Consider the following 14,960-nt stretch of genomic DNA (forward strand, 5'->3'; position numbering starts at 1 on the left):
CAAATTGATTTCTTCAAGTCCCTGTAAAAGAAAAAAAAATTGTCGTAAGTCAAAAAGTTCTGAGTACATTTATGCTAAAAAATGTCAAACTTTCCAATGGAAATGTCAGATTGCACCTGGCAACACTTAGTGTTGCCTAGGCCAGAAATATATATAGCAGCCCTCGTATGGTGTTGCTTCCTTTCACGTGGCTTGCGTAGGAAAGATGTCCGTGGTGCCACCGACCTCTGCTGGCGTTTTGGTTGCTGTCTGGTGGTCGAGTGTGGCGTGGCAGCTTTCCAGTATGTTCTGCAAAGATTCAGGCTGCCGGTAGAACTTTCCTGTATTTTGGGTTGCCGGCTGGTAGGCGCAAGACCTTACCACAGCACCAGGTCGATTGCCACATCTGCATAAATCGTCATCCAGACAAATGGGTACTCGAAACAAGCACCACGCTGCAAACACAGATGCGGTGGAAAATTTGTATTTCACATGGGGTCTATAATAGTTATTGTGTTCCATTCCAACGGTACCAACATGTTTGTAAGGAGGTGCTCATAAAGATTTGGCTCATTAATGTATGTAGTACTTAACACTTATGGTTATTTCTGTAGCAATTCCACTGCATTCCACTTGCCACATGTGATTAATATAGAAAATTAAACTTCACTCTTGTGTATGTAGATATTTGCGAAGAATTTTGTGTAGTTGGTACAGAAACTGCGTGTACTATTTATTTGTTGGTACTCTGGGTGAAGTACTCATTCTGTCCGAAAGATCTAGTCTTACATCTTCCCTAAGACACCCAACAATGAATTTAAGAATAGAAATACTCTTTGTTAAAATGATTTACGGTCCGCTTATTGTGACAAACTACACAACGTGTGTCACATCCTGATTTTATTTTTAAGTACAGCTCGATAGGGGGTAGTGGCCACTGTGTTGTGGGACTCCGACAAAAAAGTCACAAAAATGATAGGTACTCGAATAATATGGACTACATCTACATCTACATCTACATCTACATACATACTCCGCAAACCACCATACGGTGCGTGGCGGAGGGTACTTCGTACCACAACTAGCATCTCCTCTCCCTGTTCCACTCCCAAACAGAACGAGGGAAAACTGGCTGCCTATATGCCTCTGCACGAGCCCTAATCTCTCTTATCTTTGTTGTCTTTCCGCGAAATGTAAGTTGTTGGCAGTAAAATTGTACTGCAGTCAGCCTCAAATGCTGGTTCTCTAAATTTCTTCAGTAACGATTCACGAAAAGAATGCCGCCTTTCTTCTAGAGACTCCCACCCGAGTTCCTGAAGCATTTCCGTAGCACTCGCGTGATGATCAAACCTACCAGTAACAAATCTAGCAGCCCACCTCTGAAATGCTTCAATGTCCTCCCTCGATCCGACCTGATAGGGATCCCAAACGCAAGAGCAGTACTCAAGAATAGGTCGTATTAGTGATTTATAAGTGGTCTCCTTTACAGATGAACTACATCTTCCCAAAATTCTACCAATGAACCGAAGACGACTATCCACCTTCCCTACAAATGCCATTACATGCTTGTCCCTCTTCATATCGCTCTGCAATGTTACGCCCAAATATTTAATCGACGTGACTGTGTCAAGCGCTACACTACTAATGGAGTATTCAGACATTACAGGATTCTTTTTCTTATTCATCTGCATTAATTTACATTTATCTATATTTAGAGTTGGCTGCCATTCTTTACACCAATCACAAATCCTGTCCAAGTCATCTTGTATCCTCCTACAGTCACTCAACGACGACACCTTCCCGTACACCACAGCATCATCAGCAAACAGCCGCACATTGCTATCCACCCTTCCCAAAAGATCATTTATGTAGATAGAAAACAACAGCGTACCTACCACACTTCTCTGGGGCACTTCAGATGATACCCTCGCCTCCGGTGAACACTCACCGTCGAGGACAACGTACTGGGTTCTATTACTTAAGAAGCCTTCGAGCCACTCACATACTTGGGAACCAATCCCATATGCTCGTACCTTAGTTAGGAGTCTGCAGTGGGGCACGGAGTCAAAGTTAAGGAATATGGCATCCGTCTGATACCCTTCATCCATGGTTCGCAAGATATCATGTGAAAAATGGGCGAGTTGGGTTTCGCAGGAGCGATGCTTTCTAAAGCCGAGCTGATGCATGGACAACAACTTCTCTGTCTCAAGGAAAATCATCGTATTCGAACTGAGAATATGTTCGAGAATCCTGCAACAAACCGATGTTAAGGATAGCGGTCTGTAATTTTGAGGATCAAAATAATAAAGAACTGACCACTAGATGTCACGAGAGGCGGACATGCCGGTATAAAAGGTGGCAGCGAGATTGTGATGTCAGTAGAGATGCAGTTACAACAAGATTGGTCAGTCGGAAGAGATCACGGACTTTGGATTTCACTTGAGTAACAGATCCATGAGGAATATTTCAACCCTTCTAAAGCTGCGCAAGTCGGCTGTTGATGTGACTGTGAAGAGGAAACGCGAAGAAAAAAATCACAGCTTAACCAATACCAAGCAGACCTCATGTGCTGAGGTAGAGGGACCGTCGACCACTGCGGAGGTTAGTTGTAAAAATAGCACGAAACAAGCGGAAGGAATCATACACGAATTCCAAAGTGCCACTACTAATCCTGATAGCAATATAATTGCGCCTAGGGTGTAAAAAGAGTGGGTTACAATGCTCAGACAGCTGCTCATAAGTCACGCGTTTCTGTAGTGAAGGCTAAGCGTCATTTCAGGTGGTGTAAAGATTTACGTCGCTGGACAGTGCATGACAGGAAACGAGAAATTTGGGGTGGTGGATCACGCTTTATCCTGTGTCAGTCTAGTGGATGACTTTATGTATGACCAATTCTTGGAGAATGTTACCTGCCATGGTGTGTAGAGCCAGTGTGTAGAGACAGTATTTTGCCAAACAGGTACCTTCAAACTGGTGTGTCAGTGGTATGATTGCCTCGATGCTCACAGCGATTTTGCCCGACTGGCATACCGACTCTGGACTGTACAACTTTCTTTTTATCATATATGCTACGGCGGAGCATGGGTTGAAGAGTGGGTTGTTTGGGAGAGGAGACCAGACAGCGAGGTCATCGGTGTCATCAGATTAGCAAAGGAAGTCGGCCGTGCTCTTTCAAAGGAACCATCCCGGAATTTGCCTGCAGCGATTTAGGGAAATCACGGAAAACCTAAATCAGAATGAGATTTTCACTCTGCACCGGAGTGGGCACTGGTATGAAACTTACCGGCAGATTAAAACTGTGTGTTGGACCGAGACTCGAACTCGGTCCGGCACATAGTTTTAATCTGCCGGGAAGTTTCAACTTAAATCAGGTTGGCCGGATGCGGGATTGATCCATCGTCCTCCCGAATGCGAGTCCAGCGTGCTACCCACTGCGCCACCTCTTTCGGTGCGGCGAAGCAACGCTAAGTTGTGTATATAAGCAAAGGTTAGGCAGCGTATTTCTCGTTCAGAAAGTCTATCTTTGTTTGTTTGTGAGAAGATCTTGATATGGCTCGTGCAAGGGTATGTCTTCGACAGTGGCAGGACCGCGGGCTGTCGAGATTGCGTTTCATCTTTCTATGATACCGATGCTTGCGTTGGTCGGGATCCCATGATATTCGAATATGGGACCTATGGGTTCAGGAGCGCCATACTCAACGCCATGCAGGATCTCAATGGCCGCACATGAGTAGCGCCAGAGGAAACACATTGCTCGCTTGGCCAACTAGTAATGAGGTTGTATCCACATGGACAGTGAGACACACTGCTGGAACAACGCAGGACTGTTAGCATGGCAAACATTATTGCGGCTTTCTATGATGCGACAGCAGAGAGTGGCGCACCAACAGTGCTGTGCTCAGCGAGAACACTGGACAGAATAGTTTAAGCACGACGCCTTTTCAGCTAAATCCCGGACAATTCCGTGTGTGTGTGTGTGTGTGTGTGTGTGTGTGTGTGTGTGTGTGTGTGTGTGTGTGCGTGTGTGTGGTGACTCGGAGGAGAACAAAAGCTGCCCAGCTGCATTCCTTAATGTCATACTGGCCCCGCAATTAGCCAGATGACGCAGCAACTGCATTCCTCAAGTGTTAGGACCAGCCGCTGTGTCCTGCGTGTCCCTGACGTTACCTTCCAAAAAGATAACGCAAGACTGCGCAACATCGCTTCAGTGGATATGTGGCTGTTACCGTGACCAACACATTCTCTGGATGTTAACACCCATAGAAACTATCTGCTGATGAGTTGTCGAAAGACTGGCAAGCCACAGTCGACATCCACGACGATTGTAGAACTCAGTAGGCCGGCCGCTTTGGCCGAGTGGTTCTGGGCGCTTCATGCCGAAACCGCGCGACTGCTACGGTCGCAGGTTTGAATCCTGCCTCGGGCATGAATGTGTGTGATGTCCTTAGGTAAGTTAGGTTTAAGTGCTAGGGGACTGATGACCTCAGATGTTAGGTGCCATAGTGCTCAGAGCCATTTGAACCATCTGAACTCAATAGTAGAGCTGGTCTAGGGTGCCGGCACGGTTAACACAGCGTGTTCGGTCAGAGGGTTAGCTGCCCTCTGTAATAAAAAAACTGAGTTAATTGATCAAAGACGCACTGAAACGGACGTCTTGAGACGTCCGCCACGAGCAGAAGCAAGAACAAAATGAGATTTTTCCTAATCAAAACGTCTTCGGTCCCGGGTTCGATCCCCGCCACTGCCTAAATTTTGATAAATAATCAGCATTGGCGGCCGAAGACTTCCGGCATAAGAAGTCAGCCTCATTCTGCCAACGGCCTTGTCAAAGAGGGCGGAGGAGCGGATGGACTGATGACCACTGCAGTTAAGTCCCATAGTGCTCAGAGCCATTTGAACCATTTTTGTCATCAGTCCCCTAGACTTAGAACTACTTAAACCTAACCGAAGGACATCACACACATCCATGCCCGAGGCGGACTGAAGCGCCTAGAACCGCTCGGTCGCAGCGGCCGGCGCTATAGGGAGAGACGGGTAATATACAATATGTACAACAACCAAGAGGGAATAATAAGAGTGGACGATCAAGAACGAAGTGCTCAGAACGGTGTAAGACAAGGCTGTAGCCTTTCGCCCCTACTCTTCAATCTGTACATCGAGGAAGCAATGATGGAAATGAAAGAAAGGTTCAGGAGTGGAATTAAAATACAAGGTGAAAGGATGTCAATGATACGATTCGCTGATGACATTGCTATCCTGAGTGAAAGTGAAGAAGAATTAAATGATCTGCTGAACGGAATGATCAGTCTAATGAGTGCACAGTATGGTTTGAGAGTAAATCGGAGAAAGACGAAGGTAATGAGAAATAGTAGAAATGAGAACAGCGAGGAACTTAACATCAGGATTGATGGTCACGAAGTCAATGAAGTTAAGGAATTCTGCTACCTAGGCAGTAAAATAACCAATGACGGACGGAGCAAGGAGGACATCAAAAGCAGACTCGCTATGGCAAGAAAGGCATTTATGGCCAAGAGAGGTCTACTAATATCAAATACCGGCCTTAATTTGAGAAAGAAATTTCTGAGGATGTACGTCTGGAGTACAGAATTGTATGGTAGTGAAACATGGACTGTGGGAAAACCGGAACAGAAGAGAGTCGAAGCATTTGATATGTGGTGCTGACGCAGCGTGCGATGACGTACCCATACATGTCATCAAAGCTCATTTCGACTAAATGACCAGTCAGGTAAGGCGGATTATTATTGTTAGCAATGTATACTAAATTTATTACCACAAATATCCGAAAATTATCTACAAATTTATTCATGTAAACTTCCTACTAAACTGCATATACTCAATATAAAATTTCATTATTCACTGTCCTTGCTGGTAATGTATTTTTATGGGCAGCGATATACGTCATAACATCACACGTGGAGTGACCTCATGGCATTATTGGCCAAGAGACCACACCTGGGGCTCTCCAGCTGCCTTGTGCATTTCTTTCTATTTGATGCCGCGAGATTTAGAGACAGCGACGCTAAACACATTTTCTGGTTTAGGGCCTCTAAACCTCCCGTTCTCCCCATGCCTTGCACAACTTTAGCACTTACTACATTTTCGCAGTTCACGTAGTAAATTGCCGCATTAGAGTTTTTAATGTATTACTTCACTACTACCCATGCAGTATTCCTTATCGTACGATCATTAGGCAGGGTCTTATGATGCAGAGTCTCTTTGCAACCGAACAAAAGTACCTTCGCATGTTATCGTACTCTTCGAATTCTTTTCAGTCTTGGCTATTCAGGCAGTTTCCATTGGGACTATCGGCCTTGGCCCGCATCTCGTGGTCGTGCGGTAGCGTTCTCGCTTCCCACGCCCGGGTTCGATTCCCGGCGGGTCTGGGATTTTCTCTGGCTCGTGATGGCTGGGTGTTGTGTGATGTCCTTAGGTTAGTTAGGTTTAATTAGTTCTAAGTTCTAGGGGACTGATGACCATAGATGTTGAGTCCCATAGTGCTCAGAGCCATATTCGGCCTTGCTTTCGACGACTTACCCGTATACCCATGTTTCTCACATGTTATAACCTTATTTCAGGATCGCAGTCGACTTTATTCAGCAATTCCTGAGCGATGTCTACGCGAAGTAGTTTTTGGTTAAAATTAAAAAAAATTCGGCACAACCGTTGTTGCTGCACGTTTCACCCACAAAACATCTGAAAAACCTGCTTGACACGACCAAAAGGATATGTCAGTACCATTAGCAACCACTCTGTTGGCGACTGGGAGATTTTCCAGGAGCATTTCCATTCCTTCTTCCACATTATATCCAGTAACTGATGTGATAAACCGTCCAGGGCGGTAGTCACCTTCAGCATCACCTCGAACATCTTTGAAACGTTTACACCACTGTTGTGATCCTACCACAGACTCGCCAAAAGCTAAAGTCAACATTTAGAACGCGGTCCAGCACTTTATTCCATTTTTCAAGCATTCACCTGTATTTCTTTGATCAAACCTGTTATAAAGTAAAAATTCGCCGAGCACTCCAAAACACGTATAACCTTATCGACTGTCAACAGTAAACTACACTACTGACCATTAAAATTGCTACACTAAGAAGAAATGCAGATGATGAACGGGTATTCATTGGACAAATATATTATACTAGAACTGATATGTGAATACATTTTCACGCAATTTGGGGGCATAGATGTTGAGAAATCAATACCCAGAACAATCACCTCCGGCCGTAACACTCCTGGGCATTGAGTCAAATAGAGCTCGGATGGCGTGTACAGGTACAGCTGGCCATGCCGTTTCAACACCATACCACAGATAGTCAAGAGTAGTGTCTGGCGTATTGTGACGAGCTAGTTGCTCGGCCACCATTGACCAGACGTTTTCAGTTGGTGAGAGATCTGGAGAATTTGATGGCCAGACAAGCAGTCGGACATTTTCTGTATCCAGAAAGGCCCGTACAGGACCTGCAACATGCGGTCATGCATTGTCCTGCTGAAATGTAGGGTTTCGCGGGGATGAAATGAAGGGCAGAGCCACGGGTAGTAACACACCTGAAATGTAACGTCCATTGTTCAAAGTGCCGTCAATGCGAACAAGAAGTGACCGAGACGTGTATATGACACCCCCTACCATCACGCCGGGTGATACGCCAGTATGGCAATCACGAATACACACTTCCAATGTGCGTTCACCGCGATATCGCCAAACACGGATGCGACCATCATGATGCTACAAATAGAACCTGGATTCATCCGAAAAAAATGACCTTTTGTCATTCGTGCACCCAGTTTCGTCGTTGAGTACACCATCGCAAGCGCTCCTGTCTGTGATGCTGCGTCAAGGGTAACCGCAGCCACGGTCTCCGAGCTGATAGTCCACGCTGCTTCAAACGACGCCGAACTGTTCGTGCAGATGTATGTTTTCTTGCAAACGTCATCATCTGTTGACTCAGGCATCGAGACGTGGCTGCACGATCCGTTACAGCCGTGCGGATAAGATGCCTGTTTTCTCGACTGCTAGTGATACGAGACCGTTGGGATCCAGCACGGCGTTCCGTATTACTCTCATAAATCCACCGATTCCATATTCTGCTAACCCTCATTGGATCTTGAGCAACGCGAACAGCAACGTCGCGATACGGTAGACCGCAATCGCGATATTCTACAATCCGACCTTTATCAAAGACGGAAACGCATTTCTCCTCCTTACACGAGGCATCACAACACGTTTCACCAGGCAACGCCGGTCAACTGCTGTTTGTGTATGAAAAATCGATTGGAAACTTTCCTCATGTCTGCACGTTGTAGGTGTCGCCACCGGCGCCAACCTTGCGTGAATGCTCTGAAAAGCATATCACAGCATCTTCTTGCTGTCGGTTAAATCTCGTCTGTAGCATATCTTCGTGGTGTAGGAATTTTAATGGCCAGTAGTGTATTTAGAACAGCTGGAAATGAAAACGTACATCACGAACATGTTTACCAACAATAAAGAAAGATTTCTGGAAATCGGATGTACAAAGCCGGCGAAGTAAAAAAATTTCCGTTACTTTTTGACCACACCTGGTACATGGTCAGCTGATTGATGGGGGGGGGGGGGGGTTGATCGTTGCTGGGCGGGGCGCGTCGGCCTTGACCGAGTGCGGAGGCTGTGCGCCAGCAGTGGCTGAGCCGCGCCGCTATCGACCGGCGCGCCGTCTGCCGACGCGACGCCGAGCCGGGCGGCGGCGTCGCGGCGCCAGTTCTGCGCCCGCCTGCTCCGGCGCCGGCCACACCGCTGCAGACGGCGCGACGCCCGCCGCTGCCGACAACCCGCCGCCGCCGCCGCCGCCGCCGCTCCCGCCGCCCATGACGCCGCCCTCGTCGCCCACGCAGCCCGCCTCCCGCTTGCGGCCCAGATAAAGGCTGCCCCCCTGGCAACAGGTACCGCAAGCGCCGCCGCTCGCCGCTCGCTCCCCTCTGTAGCTGCCCCTTACGTCCTCTATCTGCCTGATTCTGTAGGTGTTCAGTCGACATTGAGGCGGCAAAAGTCATCAGATACATCGTAATATCGTGTCGGATGCCATTTTGCAAGGCGCAGTGCAGTATCTCAACGTAACATGGATTCAACAAGTCGCCGGCAGGTGTTTCCGAGCGGTTCTAGACGCTTCAGTCTGAAACCGCGCGACAGCTACGGTCGCAGGATCGCATCCTGTCTCGGGTATGGATGTGTGTGATGTCCTCAGGTTAGTTAGGTTTAAGTAGTTCTAAGTTCTAGGGGACTGGTGACCTCAGATGTCGAGTCCCATAGTGCTCAAAGCCATTTGACTCTCAACAAGTCGTTGGACGTCCTTTGCAGAAATATTGTGTCATCCTGCCTCTACAGCCGTCCATAATTGCGAAAGTGATGCCACTGCAGGATTTCGGGGATGATCTGACCTATCTACATCTACATCTACATTTATACTCCGCAAGCCATCCAACGGTGCACTTTACGTGCTACTGTCATTACCTCCCTTTCCTGTTCCCGTCGCGTATGGTTCGCGGCAAGAACGACTGCCGGAAAGCCTCTGTGCACGCTCGAATCTCTCTAAGTTTACATTCGTGATCTCCTAGGGAGATATAAGTAGGGGGAAGCAATATATTCGATACCTCATCTAGAAACCCACCGTCTCGAAACCTGGACAGCGAGCTACACCGCGATGCAGAGCGTCTCTCTTTCAGAGTCTGACACTTGAGTTTGCTAAACATCTACGTAACGCTATCACGCTTACCAAATAACCCTGTGACGAAACGCGCCGCTCTTCTTTGGATCTTCTCTATCTCCTCCGTCAACCCGATCTGGTACGGATCCCACACTGATGAGCAATACTCAAGTATAGGTCGAACGTGTGTTTTCTAAGCCACCTTAGGACTCTCCCATTGAATCTCAACCTGTTACCCGCCTTACCGATAATTAATTTTATATGATTATTCCACTTCAAATCGTTCCGCACGCATACTCCCTGATATATTACAGAAGTAACTGCTACCATTGTTTGTCCCGCTATCATATAATCATACAAATGTTAAGGGTCATTTGTCCTCCCAGCACCAAATGCCTTCGGTGCAGGATGGGATTCATCTCGGGTGTGCCAAATCGTTCCCTCGAATTGTCCAGAATGTTCCTCAAATCAATCGCGAACAACAGTGCCCGATAACATGTTTGGAAACATGGAGTTCATCTCTGTAAATGGACAGACATAACCATTTACAGTCAATCATCGGTTCGGCTGGACCACAGAACGCCGTCCATTGCGGATAAACGCAGTCCAACACCATTATGGAGCCACCACCAGATTTCGCAGTGCCTTGTTGACAATTTGGGTTTAGTGGGAGTGCGCCACACTCGAACCATCACCTATTACTAACTAAAATCGGAACTTCTTGATGCAATAATTTACCAACAGCCTTATTTATTGTAGAATCGTTTTTTATGAACTTCTATGTGCTACCGGTTTCGGCGTTACATTGATGCCATCTTCAGGCCACACTCTTCATAGTCGTAAAATCGCTATACACGGAAGGAGCCATATAACAGGATCCGTGAATCAAATCGTCCTGCAACAGCTCTTGGTGGCCAGGCTGTAGCAGTTGTTGCAGGACGATTTGATTCACGGATCCAGTTATATGGCTCCTTCCGGGTATAGCGATTTTACGACTATGACGAGTGGGGCCTGAAGATGCCATCAATGTAATTCCGAAACTGGTAGCACATAGAAGTTCATAAAAAAATTCTACAACACATACGCCTGTTGGTAAATTATTGCATCAAGAAGTTCATGTCAGCAGTCGTCCTACGATCCATAATGGACCAACGAAGATTAAAATCGGAGCTCGTCTGACCGAGCCACGTTCTTCCAGTCGTCTAGTATCCAACCGACAAAGTCACGAGCCCAGGAGAGACGATGCACGCAATGCCGTGCTGTTAACAAGACGGTCGTCTGCTGCCATAGCCCATTAACGTCACATTTCACCCCACTGTGCAAACGGGTATGTTCGTCCTACGCCCCACATTTATTTCAGCGGTTATGCCACTCAGTGTTGCCTGTCTGTTAGCACTGAGAACCCTGCGCAAACACTGCTCTCGGCCGTTAAGTGAAGGCCGTTGGCCACTGCATTGTCCGTGGTGAGAGGTATCGCCTGATATCTGCTGTTCTCGTCACTCTCTTGACACCGTGGATCTCGGAATACTCAATTCCCTAACGATTTCATAAACGGAATGTCCCAAGCGTCTAGCTCCAACTACCGTTCCGCATTCAGGTACCTACAAAAATATGTCATTGTGCGACGCATAGTTCAGGGAAGGTGAAGTCAAATACTGAGATGCGAGAAAAACTGCCACGTCCTGCGTGACCTTTTACTTTATTACTTATTTGCTAAAAACCCAACTGACAACACATTTCGCATACAGTAGGCCAATATACCACTGGATGTGTCTGCAAAATTACATCATTCTACAGCACATACTTCAGGAGACGCGACTTCATAAACATTGAGCTGCGTGAAAATGAAACTACACAGCGAAATTCGCTACACGGGCTTACAGGTGAAATTTATGAACAAACACGGGTAAAAATATGCAGGGACGTTGATAATTTTTTCTTCTGAAGAGAGTTCAGTTCTGTTCAAGTACAAGAAAAGGGGAAGAGCGCCTCTCCATTTGAAAAATGGTAGACCGGCAGAAAATCGAACTTATTTCTATCTCAAAAAATATTGTCAGAAGTTCCTTTTTACCGAAAAACTATATTGCTTTCATCTTAATTATTAATATTGGATTGTAGCATTAACTTCAATAATACAAGCTATCAACCTTCTATTCACTACGCAGGGATGAGGAAATCACATTTTCTCTTAAACACACATATTCTTCGGTGAAGTGACTTTGACATGTAACTTTGAATTAATATTCAAGCGCAGCCTAAAGCATATATAGCCTCTGTACTTCGCTTTTTTTTATTGTTATTGACTACAGTCTTCCATGAACTTCTCTCAATCGAATAATTGAAAACGTTTGGCTTAGTAACTAGGGTTAGAGCGTTGAATGGCTAATGGTTCAAATGGCTCTGAGCACTATGCGACTTAACTTTTGAGGTCATCAGTCGCCTAGAACTTAGAACTAATTAAACCTAACTAACCTAAGGCCATCACACACATCCATGCCCGAGACAGGATTCGAACCTGCGAGCGTAGCGGTCGCTCGGCTCCAGACTGTAGCGCCTAGAACAGCACGGCCACTCCGGCCGGCTAGAGAGTTGAATTTTCATTTATATGCCACTGAAGAATCTTTCTTAAGGAACTTTAAATATACTCTAATTTTTTTCTAAATGAACTGCTCAGTCCTGTGAGTCATTATTTCTTGAGTTTTACTGTTCTTGCTTTCATCTCTATGTATCTTTTTGAATCCCTGAGTATCTTCGTCTGTTTTTTTTGTGCTTTACGATTCAGTGTAGTGACTGTTTTAATTTTTGATTCATAAGATTAAAGTCTCCACAGCAATGAGCCATTGACTTTGCCGTTGGTGTGGAGGCCTGCGTGCCTCAGCGATACAGATAGCCGTACCGTAGGTGCAACCACAACGGAGGGATATCTGTTGAGAGGCCAGACGAACGTGTGGTTCCTGAAGAGGGGCAGCAGCCTTTTCAGAAGTTGCAGGGGCAACAGTCTGGATGATTGACTGATCTGGCCTTGTAACACTAACCAAAACGGCCTTGCTGTGCTGGTACTGCGAACGGCTGAAAGCAAGGAGAAACTACCGCCGTAATTTTTCCCGAGGGCATGCAGCTTTACTGTATGGTTAAATGACGATGGCGTCCTCTTGGGTAAAATATTCCGGAGGTAAAATAGTCCCCAATTCGGATCTCCGGGCGAGGACTACTCAGGAGGACGTCATTGTCAGGAGAAAGAAAACTGGCGTTCTACGGAATAGAGGGTGGAATGTCAGATCCCTTAATCGGGCAGGTATGTTAGAAAATTTAAAAAGGCAAATGGATAGGTTCAAGTTGGATATAGTGGGAATTAGTTAAGTTCAGTGGCAGGAGGAACAAGACTTCTGATCAGGTGAATACAGGGCTATAAATACAAAATCGAATAGGGGTAATGCAAGAGTATGTTTAATAATGAATAAGAAAATAGGAATGCGGATAAGCTACTACAAACAGCATAGTGAACGCATTATTGTGGCCAAGATAGACACGAAGCCCACGCCTACTACTGTAGTACAAGTTTATATGCCAAGTAGCTTCACAGATGACTAAGAGATTGACGAAATGTATGATGAGATAAAGGAAATTATTCAGATAGCGAAAGGAGACGAAAATTTAACAGTCATGGTTGACTGGAATTCGATAGTAGGAAAAGGGAGAGAAGGAAACGTAGTAGGTGAATATGGAATGGGGGTAAGAAATGAAACAGGAAGCCGCCTGGTAGAATTTTGCACATAGCATAACTTAATCATAGCTAACACTTGGTTCAAGAATCATGAAAGAAGGTTGTATACATGGAAGAAGCCTGGAGATACTGGAAGCTTTCAGATAGATTATATAATGGTAAGACAGAGATTTAGGAACCAGGTTTTAAATTTTAAGACATTTCCAGGGGCCGATGTGGACTCTGACCACAATCTATTGGTTATGAACTGTATATTAAAACTGATGAAACTGCAAAAATGTGGGAATTTCAGGAGATGGGACCTGGATAAACTGACAGAACTAGAGGTTGCTGAGAGTTTCAGATAGAGCATTAGGGAACAATTGACAGGAATGGGGTGAGGGGCCCCCGAGAAAAACAGAATAAGAAGAATGGGTAGCTCTGAGGGATGAAATAGTGAAGGCAGCAGAGGATCAAGTAGGTAAAAAGACGAGGAATAGCAGAAATCCTTGGCTAACAGAAGATATGTTGAATTAAATTGATGAAAGGAGAAAATATAAAAAAATGCAGTAAAAGAAGCAGTCAAAAAGGAATACAAACGTTTCAAAAATGAGATAGACGGGAAGTGTAAAATGTCTAAGCAGGGATGGCTAGAGGACAAATGTAAGGATGTAGAGGCATTTGTCACTAGGGGTAAGATAGATACTGCCTACAGGAAAATTAAAGAGACCTTTGGAGATAAGAGAACCACTTGTATGAACATCAAGAGCTCAGATGGAAAACTAGTTCCAAGCATGGAATGGAAAGCAGAAAGGTGGAAGGAGTATATAGAGGGTCTATACAAGGGCTTGTATTTGAGTATAATATTATGGAAATGGAAGAGGATGTAGATGAAGATGAAATGGGAGATATGATACTGCGTGAAGAGTTTGACAGAGCACTGAAAAACCTAAGTCGACTTAAGGCCCCAGGAGTAGACAACATTCCTTTAGAACTACTGATAGCCTTGGGAGAGCCATTCCTGACAAAACTCTACCACCTGGTGAGAAAGATGTATGAGAGGCGAAATACCCTCAGACTTCAAGAAGAATGTAATAATTCCAATTCCAAAGAAAATAGGTGTTGACAGATATGAAAATTACCGAACTATCAGTTCAATAAGTCACGGCTGCAAAATACTAACACGAATTCCTTACAGACGAATGGAAAAACTCGTAGAAGCCGACCTCGGGGAAGATCAGTTTGGATTCCGTAGAAATATGGGAACACGTGAGGCAATACTGACCCTACAACTTATCTAGATTAAGGAAGGGCAAACCTACGTTTCTAGCATTTGTAGACTTAGAGAAAGCTTTTGACAATGTTGACTGGAATCCTCTCTTTCAAATTCTGAAGGTGGCAGGGGTAAAATACAGGGAGCGAAAGGCTATTCACAATTTGTACAGAAACCAGATAGCAGTTATAAGAGACTGAGGGACATGAAAGGGAAGCAGTGGTTTGGAAGGGAGAGAGACAGGGTTGTAGCGTCTCTCCGATGTTATTCAATCTGTGTATTGAGTAGGCAGTAAAGGAAACAA

General features: G+C 45.5%; 1 protein-coding gene across 3 annotated transcripts in view; it reads left to right on the forward strand.

Moving 5' to 3' along the window:
- The window catches only part of LOC126355746 (mpv17-like protein), a 227,836-nt gene that overhangs the window by 40,091 nt on the left and 172,785 nt on the right, over positions 1–14,960 (forward strand). Inside the window, exon 2 of one of the 3 annotated variants that reach the window (XM_050006133.1) lies at positions 8,660–8,919. The exons of 1 other annotated variant lie outside the window; for it this stretch is intronic. The gene's annotated coding sequence lies outside the window, so the exon portion shown is untranslated. Of the gene's footprint in view, positions 1–8,659; positions 8,920–14,960 lie in introns of those variants that run through there. One more of the 3 variants, XM_050006134.1, reaches the window with a different exon arrangement.

Source organism: Schistocerca gregaria, chromosome 3, assembly GCF_023897955.1.
Source record: "Schistocerca gregaria isolate iqSchGreg1 chromosome 3, iqSchGreg1.2, whole genome shotgun sequence".
Lineage (NCBI taxonomy): Eukaryota > Metazoa > Arthropoda > Insecta > Orthoptera > Acrididae > Schistocerca > Schistocerca gregaria.